Source organism: Apis dorsata, unplaced genomic scaffold (genome assembly GCF_000469605.1).
Source record: "Apis dorsata unplaced genomic scaffold, Apis dorsata 1.3 scaffold_67, whole genome shotgun sequence".
Taxonomy (NCBI): Eukaryota; Metazoa; Arthropoda; class Insecta; order Hymenoptera; family Apidae; genus Apis; species Apis dorsata.
Genome location: NW_006263365.1, coordinates 233,103 through 245,986, shown reverse-complemented (window position 1 = coordinate 245,986; position 12,884 = coordinate 233,103). Strand labels below are relative to the sequence as shown.

Genomic DNA, 12,884 nt, shown 5'->3' with positions numbered 1-12,884 from the left:
TATTCCTTTGTAAAAAAAAAAAAAAAAAAAAAAAGAAATCCAATTCAACGCAATAATACTGAAAACAGGAAAATTTTTTAGACAAAATGTTTATTATCTATTACACCAAATGAAAAACATGAATTTTAATTAGTCTAACACAAATGGATAACAAAATTTATTGTTACTTAATTATTTTTGCACAGTAATTTCATTTTCATAATTCATAGGATTATAAAATTGATAACTTCAAGCATATTTTATATTTATACCCATAAATATTCTTCTATAATCCATCCAGTTCTATCTCTCATCAAATTTTCATTTCATTCCATATCTTTTTTTCCAAGAAGTGGAATCAATTGTACAAGTATACTTGGTGCCAACCCATCCATTCGTCATCGATCAAATAATAATTACATCAAATTAAAAAACTTACAGGAAAGCAACAATTAACCCCCCCTCCAACGAAGAGAAACAAGATTTCTCTCTATTTCTCGCTTTAAATTTTAATTAAAATCAAATAACCGCGTACCATTGTTCCTTTTCTCCTCTCTTCTTTTGCCTGGTTTTTTTTATAGGTAGTGTAAAGTCGTGGAGAGAAAAAATCGATCTTCAAATCAATGGCTCCTAATCCCACCTTGGCCGACATATTGGCCGACACATTACGAGACGTATTCTGGCCATCATAAACCGTGTTGCAACATTTCGTACAAATGAAAAACATTTGTACTTGCGTGCCAGTATAAATTATCGCGAAGGGTGAAAAGAAATGTGTAACTATCTATAGAACCATTTCATCAAAACTCCAAATCTTATTCTTATTATTATTATTATTCTCCTTATTATTCTTATCATTACGTAAAATATTTAATCGGAAAATTTGTAAATTTTGAAAATCTTTGCGTGATCCATTTAAATTAAACGAGATAAAAACAAAGGGAGTAAGAAATTTCTTCAAATTGAATCGATACCCGATCGAAGGGGTGAACATCTCGCTGGTTTCAATCCTCGATTGAAAAAAAAAATCTCCATCTCCAAGGTTCATCTGTTAACAAAGCGGGAGAGAAGCAGATCGATGGCTTGAGAACTGGTGCGGCTCGACCTCGGGGGAGGAGAACCGCTCTTTTTTTTTTCCATCGGCATTCGTGGAAAAAGTATACGGTCACCGGGGCGCATCCGTGCAACCCTGACCTTTGTTCACGTCGAAAGCGAGAAGTTCCCTCCAAGCATCGTAATTCACGTGTCGCTTTCTATTTTAACGTTTCATACCCGCCTCGAGTTTCTGGTTAAGCGGGTTCCGTCGTCTCCTCTTCCTCCGAACCCGCCAAGTGTACAATTTTACGCCACGGTGCGCGTATTCCCTTCCATGTGATCAGCTGTTCTTCTCGTCGTCGTCGTTGTTTCGTCGATTACGTGTCATCACAGTCGTGATAACGCCGTTTTCTTCGAAGGCTTAGATTAGCGGAAGCCTTGCAATTCTTGAGTGGTGTTTCTTGGAAACGCTTCGTGTTCCAAGAAATTGTAATTGGTCATATATATTTTTTGAGAATTAGTAACAGTAAAAGAGAAGTTTTATCGGCCTTTAATTTTTGGCCTGTGAGAGGAAATTGTTGCGCGATTTTTATGAATCGATATTGTAATTTGTTGGTGGTATTCTTTCACTTGGAAAGAAAGATTATGATTAATTAGAGTTAGGTTAGAAGAAGAAGTTTGTCATTTCCTTTCTTATAATATTTTTATATTGCTCTGTAGGATAAGTTTATATACACAGCTCGGATTGCAACTTGCAAATCAAATTATTCAATTGCAAGTTGTTTATTTTATCCAAAGTTTAGTTTGCACCAGTGGTTTTTGAACGAGTTGAAGTTGATCAATCTGCTTGATCAAAAGTTAACTTCAACGAACGAATATTGTTAGTTACTTGTAGCAACATATATTAGAATAACAAACAATTTACAGAGAGACTTAATATAGATAACTTTACTTCGATATGAGGAAATATGATATATATATGAATTTGATTCGTATTTTTTATAATAATTGTACAAAGTTTATAAGACAATTTCAAGTTGTACATTTATAATGACAAAAATAGCTATTTTTAGTTAGTCGAAATACGAAAATACAGTTATAAAATATTACAAATCGAGTGGTTCGTATTTTATTAAACGGTTCATTGAACTGAATCGATTCTTTCACTTCCTCCACTTTGCTTAACGCTTAAATTACACATGCTTTCCCAACTTCTCACTATGGATCTGTAGTTAAAACTCGTGCAATCTTGTTATATCTATCTTGAAATAACCTATCCTTCGTTATCTTCTTTGATTTATTACGAAAAAATTAAAAGATTCACCGATAAAAAGATACGATAGAAACAGATATAAAATGGTTTTTTGATTTTAAATTATAAAATTATTTTTGTGAAAAACTTTTCATAGGTTTTCGTGTTTGAATATCTACATTAACCCCTTGACATTTATTATACATTTTAGTATAATGCACGATATGGCATCAAAGGGTTAATACTAAAATATAGGGAATCAATAGTACGTGGATAGATGGGAAAAATAATTTTAAATTATTTACTCGTCTCCATGAAATTAATATTAAAAATGATCAAAGTAATATATTTAAAAAGAATGATTGAGCAATTGAGGAAAACATTGATATATTTACTTTCAAATATAAACGTTCTGAGAAAAGTTTAACATTTGTTTCATGGAATAACGGGATTATAGGAAATTCCGTTAAGAAAGTTAATTTCATTCTTTCGATTCAACAAAAGAATAAAAGAAAAGAAAAGAAAAGAGAAAAGAAACTTGAAGCTTCGTTGGTTTTTAAAGTTTCGAGTTATCCAATAGCGAGGCAATGAAAGTAGTTGGATCGATCTGGTACACAGTACCCACTTCTATTGAAAAGTTGTCGAAAGTGAAAGTCTCTAGGGAGGCATTAGGGAATTTCTTGCATTTGAATTTCCACGAGGCCTGATTATCGATTGATACGAATGGAAATACATTTTTCTTTGGTGGAACGATATTCCATCGAATATTATTCGATTCGAGACATGTATTCAATACACTCGACCTCTTTTCAAGGATAAAATTATGTGCTCCTCAAGATTCTCGAATATTTGTTCAATTGAATAAGGATTAATCGAACGATGAGTATTCTAATCTTCTTCGCTGTCTCGTTGATATAATTTTAATAAAATAATAAATAAAGACGTAAGTTTTTCTTTTATTTGATGGTGAAATGTACGAATTTTTTTTGTAAAAATAATTTCTAAAAAAGGTTAACATTAAATTAATCAATAAGTAATCAATCAACGAATTTAACGATTTAATTCAATCTCTATTTAATTTTATTTTCATTTTCACACAAAGTAATTTAATTAATTTGTTTCCATTTTATGTTTTAAAGTAATTAAAAATTTAATTAAACGTAGTATTTATTCATTTTTTCAAAAATTCTAAACGATTCAATGGAAAGTAATATTATTTCAATAAGGAAACAGGATTATTAATATACACTTTATTAAAACACGTATAAATAAATATTCGCATTCCAAATAATAAGGACAATTCTATAATTTTTAATCACTGTTCATATAATTTCACGCTTCAAAAATTATTTGATAAAATCCCAATAGATGACCTAGAGGAAATTTTTTTATTAGGAAAAACCGATAAGAGAATCGATGGATGAGCATATCCGAACAATTTCAATCAAAAATAAGATAAAAATTGTCGATTGTATTATCGATTGTTATTTCATCAATGCTTAACGAATCGAAGTAATAATAGCGATTAGTTTTAATGAAATTTCGATTTATCGTGTCCCAGTATGGTCACATATAATTAACGTGTAATATCATAAGTGCATCATGATAACGTCGATGATTTATATCGCTTTATCTCGCATTCGTGATTGAAAATCAACGTCAAATCATCGTTGCTTGCGTCTAATTTTTTTCTCGAATAGTGAAACGAAGTAATTATATCGTATGACAAAAATAATTTTACGAGGAGACGATCTTTGCGTGATATTAAAATTAACTTATTTGTGTCGGGTATAATTAATAATTACAGATTGAAAAAGATGGATATGAGAAATAATCGAAATAAATATGAATTTTTTTTTTCGTTCGAAGCTTAGGTTTTTAAAAAAAAAAAGAATTGATTTAAAAATACAAAATGTATGAAGTTACAACTAGTAATTGTTCGGTTTTATTGTAATTTAATAGAATATGTATATTCTCTCTCTTTCTCGATATATAGAATAGGGAACGGTTTTAATTGTTTCTACATTTCGTACGTGAATTGAATATCGCGAATATTTTTTTGAAAAATCGTGAAAACGAAACGAAACATTATTTAAGAATTAATGAAATTTAATTTCTTTTGTTAATGGTTTTATATTAATATTTTACACATAAGAGAAGTAGTAGTAAAAGTAAAGGAATATTCAATTTTCACATCGAGCGCGATTAAAATAAAATAATACGAAAATAAACAAAAAAACGATATAATTTAATGTTGTTAGCTATCAAAATTAAATGATATACAACAAAATTACGAATAATAAGATAAAACATTTCGCAAGATAAAAAAATGATGTAGATGTGAAAAATATTCAACAGTCATTATATTGTAGAAATATAACGTATAAAATTTCCATGTTAATTGGATAAAAAACAAACCAGAGAGGAAACTTTTTTGCAAAAAAGAAACGAAAGGATGATCATTGATGATTTCGATAGAAATAAAGATAGAACGAACGAAGTAAATAAATTATTCGAAGAAATAATAACTAAATTATTTGAAAATCGTGGAAGGAAATTATTTATATTGAAAGCACAAAAAAGAACAACTTCTTGTTTGCCAATACTGTTTGCACGTGTAAGAGAGTGAATGTTAAAGTATTAAACGATACTCGAAAGGGAGAGAAAATGATACCAATTTTTCATGGATTTCACGATCGATGATGAAATAATACACGTTATACGATTCGAAAATCAGAAATTGGATGATATTAAAAATTTTTGATGAATATTAGCACAAGGATTACTACATAGAAATGTCACGAATTTTATATGTCATTTCCTGTGTCATTCCTCGCATTTTTCTATCAAATTTCGTGATTATAAAATAAGAAATGAACGTAGCGACTTGTAGATAACACGTTTCACTTATAAAATGCGGAAGATTATCGTTATTTACGAAGCTGTCTTATCTTTTACACCTTTCTTGTCGCGCGATCTTAATAGTAATGATAAATATGGCTTTTATTTGTTTTATAATATTTGACAAATATCTTATGTCATCACAATAGAGAATCACATATTAATCTGGTAATCTTTGTCTTGATTGTATCATATACAAAAACGTCGAGACTACTCGTTTAAATTATTCATAACTTAATAAATAAGCCTCGATCGATATTTTTGCATATCGTAACTTCTATGCTTGTTTCAGCCTCTAGAATCGCATCCCACAAAGGTGTCGAATATATTAACGCGTTGTACATTCAAAATATTTCCTCATGACTAATACTTTGAAAAAAAAAAACAATTTATCTGTAACATTTTCTATCGAAAAATTAAAAAAAATGAAAATACTACGTTTATAATTATTTTAAAAATTTATTTTCATTGTATCTATATTATCGATTGCAATGAAAAATCGGACACGTAATAATTCAAATAAAAAGATCAGATGAGTATTAAATAGGCATACACAAGTTTTAGTCTTGACATTTTAAAATACGGAATCCTTTCTTTAAACCACTTTGAAATAGCCAATAAATCCAAACATCGATAAATCTCGCAAACAAATCGAAGTCACCGAGTTCGATACACACAATTTTGTCCGCAGATAGATAATCGTAGCAGGCCGCTTAAGATTAAAATCCACCCCCGATGGAATCACGATGGAAAACGTGGCGGAAAATCTGCAAGAGATGGGGGCCGATAAGGGTAGAAGTGTGTATGTGGGCTTGTCGATAATATGGGGGTTGATTGAAAAGTCGACACTTGAAAAACTCGATCGTTCGAATAATATGGCTTCTGTGCTTTTGTAACGCTTCATCGTTGAATTTATTCTCTTTTATTTCAAATTTTTTTTAACGCGAGTTTGGAAGATTTTATAGAAAATTTTATCACGTTTTTATATATTTATTATTCGATTATTATTGTTGAGTATTTTTTATTTTTAGAGATTAAACGATTTCAATGTTATATTTGAGAAGTTAGAGAAAAATAATATTAGAGAGAGTTTGAAATGGGGATGAATGGAATTTTAGTGCAGAAATATAAAAAAGGAAAATAATAATAAATGACCAATTATAATTTTGATTCAATACGAATAATTATTAGGATAATTATTATTATAAGATTTAAATAGTTTATCAGTGTTTATTAAAGCATTCGCATATACAAATTTTATTAACATTATCAACATTTCGAATAATAATTTTTATCGCAACAATACGTTGTTTTTTCAACATTATAAAAAATTTCACATTTTAAAAACAATAACGTACATTTGCTATTTTTTCGTCCTCTGACATTTAAAATTTCTGCCATTTCCCACAAGTTCAAAAGTCTGGTAATAAATTTTCAATTGTGATCATGACATTTTCCTTTTCGGCATTTTTCAAATGCTCGACGATAATTCTGCGCCAACTAATACCAATATCGCTCATTTTCCCTCTTTTTTCTTCCTCTTCCCTTCCTCCTCTTCTTTTTTCATTTTATTTCGCTTCCACGTGACTTCAAAGAGATCATAAACGATCGAACCTCGTCCACTCCCACGCAGATTACGTCGAAATTATGAAATCACGTTTTGAGATGTCTCGTCGTTAAAATAGCAGCCAGACAATAAACAACGATGGTTTGCGGTTGAGAATTATTTTTACATCGATCATTTTTCTTTTTTTTTTTCCTTTTCTCTCTTTCTTCTCTTTATTTTCTTTAACTCATTTTATTAATTTTCTGGAATTATATTTTTAAAATTTATAAGTATATTGTTTTTTTAATTTGAAGAGTAATAAAAATATACATCTTTTTAAAGCCTCATTTATTATTAGATTGCAAATTAAAATTTTTATGAATATAAAAAAAAATAGAATTCAAATTAAAATTTGTTTTGCTTTTCAATTATCATTATGTATTTTGCCTTAAATATTTCATGTAATTGTATATAAATCCATGAATTTTCTAGATTCTAAACGAAATATAATTAGAAAATGATTATAGAAATTTAAGGGTATCATACATCTGTACAATGATTTTATTAATTTATATTTAACTGATGCTGATACTACTTTCCATCGTATAGATATATTTAATCGTGATATTTACAACTGGCACGACTGCGCCTGTCATATACGCGTTTCTATCAGAATTAGCAAAGATGCATGTGACATTATTTATGGATTGGAAACTATAGCTGATAAATTATATCAAATTACGGGAAATCGTATATTTTGCCGTCATCGGTCGTGTTGTCAAGCGATTAAGATACAATTCCACGAGTCGTTCTATTTCAAGTGGGTGGTTTGCTTGGAATTGTTTCATCCTATTCAGTTCCGTTGGTCGAGAAATGTAAAAGGGCGGAAAAATCTTTAGGAAAAATAAAAATCGAAGAGTGTTCAATAATAATATAGATAGATACTTTTATTGAAGTCTTTTATCGAAGGAAATGATTGTTATAATTTTGCGAATGATGAATTTATATTATATAATGGCATCTCTTATAATGGGTACTTTGAATTTGTAATAAATTTCAATTATATGTTATTCAAATATTGGAGTACTATTATTATTATTATTGTTATTAAGTTAATATGAATATAATATCATTCAAAACTTCTTTTATAATTTACATTTGGAAGTGAATCACTTCTAGCATCCAATTATAAAATTGGAAGATCTTATGTTACTTTTATTAATAATAATAATTCAATAAATTGTTGATAAAAAGCAATCAAGTCTGGGATAACTCCAAATTTGAAAAATTGAATATATTATTATTCAATAATTAATGATTATTATATAAAAATGTATACTTTTCCAATAATTATTTTTGTAATGTTAAGTCAAGATAATAATTTTTTAAGCAGGTTTTTAATCCAATGAATCTGTATTTTCGTTTAATGATAAATTTAAAAATCTCAATTAAAAAGTTGCAATATTTTATTACAATATCATATGATATTGTAATATTTTATTACAATATCATATTAAATATGATATGATTCTCAATAGGATTCATTAATCAATTTGTGTCATTATGAAAGTCAAAAGACATCGAGTAGGATATAATCTCTTCCCAGACCAGTGTACGCCTTGTTCGTTCTTGAGTTCATCTCTTATCTATCGCTTAACGACAAATGTCGTGCGATATTTAGTTTGATCAATCGTCATCGAACATGTCGTATCTTCCTCCATCGATTTCTCAAAGAAATAAAAACGATTGATACAATAAAGAAGATAAAGCAAATTTGAAAAACGATGAATCCGGTTTCGTGAATTTAAAGCATTCATTTTGTACTCAATTTGCATCGATTAGCCGGCTGATGTTCATTTCGTTGATTGAAATGCAAACTGTTAATTAATGTAACGAAATTCTAAATAGTAAACTAACTTTTAGAAAATTTAAAAGATAATTTCTAGTCAAATAATTATCTCAAAATTTATTTACATGACAACAATGAATGTTATATTTAAAAATATTGGCATTAAAAAAATTAAAATCAAATTAAAATATAAGAGAAGTGTTAATATTTATTTCTTCATTTTTTTCTTCTTTCATTTTTTTTTTAAAAAGGTTAAATTTTTTATATATTAATTTTAACCGATTAGTGTATCATGTATCTTTTGTATTTTTCATTTAGTACATTGAAATTTATATATTTCTTTTTTTAATAATTTTTTATTTTTACATATTGAATCATCAATTCATCATTATGTTTTAAAATCAATGAAAACCACTTCTATAATGGATAAATCATTGAACGAATCATTGAGTATCTTTCGTTTGCCATATGTAATAAGATGATGCAATGTCGGATCTTTTATTGCAAATCATAAGAAAAATTCATCTATATATATCTAATATATATCTAAATATTTTATGTATTGACAAATTTTAATGACATTTGTGAATCCTTTGATTGTTTTATTGTTTGGAAGATAATTTTAATAGCATAAATTTTGCAATTTTGTAAATTGTAAGAATAATGCATCTCTTCCTTCCTAAGAAATAAAATCATCATTTTTTAATTTTTCATAATTGCTTACTTTCTATAAAAATTTATTTTAATTTAGGTAATATATAACATTCTGAATATTTAAATATCATATCATATTTGAATTTTCAAAATTTTGCACTTAAATTTCTCTAATATAAAAAAATTTTTATATATTAGAAATATTAACATTTTGATTTAAGCAAACACCATGAAAATAATTCATTCAAATATCCAAGTCTCTTGAATGATGCAAATTTCCCAAATAATTTCCCATGTACGAATGACATTAAACATTTTACAATCGATCTCATATTTCAGTCAAGTTCATTTCATCTGCCATTATAAATTAAAGCGAGTGAAAGCGATTTCATAACGTGTTCACGTTGTTCACGCTTGCATGTTGCTTCAAACGATCGCTATTCTACGGAATGACGTCACGAAGGAATGCAGAGCTCTGATTGGTCGACTGGCGACGAGGTGAAGCGTCACGGTCGAAGTGGTAGGGAAAGAGCGCGCGCGACGGGCAGTGAAAGAGGGGCGACTGCGTGAGGAGGGCAAAGCTGTCTCGGCGCTGTGCTATTTTCATCACCGCGCTACTGCTGGCCCAGATTCGATGCGACCGTCACAACGTGAACGTGATATTCGATTTACCCGTGAGTTCGGTGGGCCTTTCGGCTCTTACATCGTCTACAACCGTCCGTAAAATCTGAAAAGAATTCGACTTCAACGTGCTGTTGACCACGCGCCAACTCAGTGTGCGCGCGCCAATCTCGAAATCTCGAGACGCGAGCCGAGTGGTTGTTATACATCGTGAAGTTGGTGGAAGTTCATCGAACATCGTTAACTCGTCCGTCTATCCTTCTTCTTCTCTCTTCTCCCTTCTTTCTCTCTCCTGTACGTGGACTCGTCGAGAGAGAGCGTGTTTTTATGACCTGCTACAGAATCTTCGCGAAGTGAAATCGTGTACAACACACAGTGTTCGCTACGCAGTGTGTGTAAGATGTGACTTCACTGTGCGACGTGCAACTTCACGTCCCCATTGTAATATTATATTTCGTCTTTTACTTGGTGTGTGCACCGAGGAACCAGGACTCGAATACACCTGCTTACCGTGGCGAGGTTGGTTTGGATCGTCAAATGACCTCAAGGTACGTTTCTCATGGCTACACTTTCTTTGCTATCTTAGACGCGTCACGTGGTAGACATTTTCACTCGATTATATTCGATGGCTCCATTCACGCCTCGCGACAGGCAAACAGGTCGCACGAATTCCTTGGCATTATAAACTCTCATTATCGTAAGCATTTGGCAAGCGCAATTATGAAGTGACCTGTGTAAATGAAAATATATTACGAAATAGAATCCATTTGTCGATTTTTCCCCTTTCTAATGTTCTATATCTAATGAACATTTATATGTATAGGTAAATTTATTGCAATTTTTGTAGTTGCGTTTCAAATCACGTTTTATATTGAAACAACTTCAAGTTAGTATTTAAAGTTGTTCGTAAATCTCATTAATTTCATTCGGTAGGAATTTGATCAGTTTTCGAATACTTGAAACAAATTTTTTTTCTTTCGAAAATTAATATTCATATTAAATATAATTTATTATTAATAGTATTCAGTCAAATTGTATGAATCGCTAAAAATATACTTATATTCGTTTCATTTATTTTATTACTAGATAAAATAGACATTTGACGCTCGTGTCGGAAATGACCCAGTCAGAGATTAAACACTCGACGAGACATAATTACGGCTGTTTCGAGTTTTTGTTTTGTGGTGCTTTTTCCCACATCAGATGACACGTTAACACACTTTTTTTTTCTTTTCGTTCTGACTCGTTCGTTGCGAATACTCCACAAAAAAAGAACCAAGTTGCACGGATAGAGCGCGTTGCTTGTACAATTTCTCCCGCCCTTTTCAACATCTAGTTTTTTTTTTTTCTCTAGACAAGTCTCGACACATTTTCTCTTGTGTATACTACAGCAGTGCAAAAATTTTTACTGTTAGTCTTCTTTACTAATAATAGAAATATTCTATTTCCTTAAATGAATATAAAAATATATATTTAATGATATATAAATATATTTATTAATTTGAAATTAATATTTTTGCTGTTTTAACATTTGATTCATGTTTTTATATTTTATTTTAAATCATTCTATACGTGTTTTATTTAACTCAAAGCACAATAATTTTAAATTATATTAAATCACAAATGAATAATAATAGAAAAGATTATTAGAAAAGATTATCTTCAAATTAGTTTCTATACGCATAGTAATGTGTAATAATGTATAATGTAATCTTTTCTAAAAATATGATGTTATCGTAATGATTATTATCATAAACGGTCTAAAAATTTTTCTCAGTATTGTACGTGTACTATCATTGCCACTGTTGCATGCGTGATCGATCGACCGATTTTTCTCTCAGTAAAACATTTCTTATATTTTTAGTAAATCTAGAATCGGCACGTGGAAGTATACATGCCTGTCATACAATATCTCTTTTTATCAAACGAGATTACGAATTAATCCAATATTGGAACATAATCGTTCCAAAATTTCTACTATTTTTATTGGTACATTTCTCTTCAAGTACATTGAACTTGCACATGACTCGACATATCATTTAGCAAGTGCGATTGTTAATATATAATATATAAAACGTTTCAAATATTAGCACAAAATTTAATTCTAAAATCTTAAATATGTATAGATATATTAAATTTTTTTTGTATATAATTTATTTTTCTTTTGTTATTTTATTTTTTCATTTTCTTTTAAAATAAATTTTTTTCTTTTAAATTAAATTAATTAAAAATATGTATTGATATTTAGATAATATTTATTTTTTTTTCTTTTATTTTAGATTCATTATGATTTTTTTTTAGGTAAGAAAAAAATAAGTTTTTGCTGAGAAAGAATATAAAAAGAAGGAAACTGAGTATTGTTAATTAGTATTGTTAATAAGTATATGTATTTAATAAATTTTTTATCTTATATTGTTAGGATTAGGAATTGTAGTACCTTGTATAAGGAAATTATATAGCATTGACGTAATAGTAATTCAATGCAGGTGACATAAAGTCACTTCTGATATGAATCCAAGCAAAGGAAGTGGTCTTGAATGCTCAATATCTTTGACCTTCATTAAAATAGAATTCATATCAAGAGATATGTGATCAATAGTAAAACTGCTTATTTTTATCAATATTAAAAATGTAATACATTAATGTAACACAATAATAATTAATATAGTAATCAAACAAAAATAAAAAAATAATTAAAATTTCTTGTTATTTCTCGTCGCACTTGCTATTAATAACTTGAAGAATATGATAAAAGGTTTGAATCACGTTTTTATACGAATTTTGAGGAAATGTTTTTTAAAATGGATTTCGCGAATTTCAAGAAGGTTAATAAGAATTTGGATCGCGTTCCATTGCAGCTTGAGTAAAATGTTTTCGAAATGGGTCAATGTTTTTCTAAATGTTTTGAAGTTTGTACGACTTGTAACATGTTTGGTACAAAGTTTTGACGACTGGGTGCCAGATGAACGTGAAAAGTAAACGTTTCCTGTTATCGAGCTTGTTTTACCGATCAAATTACGTGTTTATTTATTCGCTTATGTTAAAAG

The 12,884-nt window shown here is 29.1% G+C and overlaps 1 protein-coding gene across 4 annotated transcripts in view; it reads left to right on the top strand.

Annotated features, from left to right (window-relative positions):
* The window catches only part of LOC102674330 (solute carrier organic anion transporter family member 5A1), a 125,479-nt gene that overhangs the window by 95,474 nt on the left and 17,121 nt on the right, over positions 1 to 12,884 (top strand). Inside the window, exon 17 of one of the 4 annotated variants that reach the window (XM_031515341.1) lies at positions 9,556 to 10,385. The exons of the other annotated variants lie outside the window; for them this stretch is intronic. The gene's annotated coding sequence lies outside the window, so the exon portion shown is untranslated. The remainder of the gene's footprint in view (positions 1 to 9,555; positions 10,386 to 12,884) is intronic. 4 annotated transcript variants of the gene reach the window in all.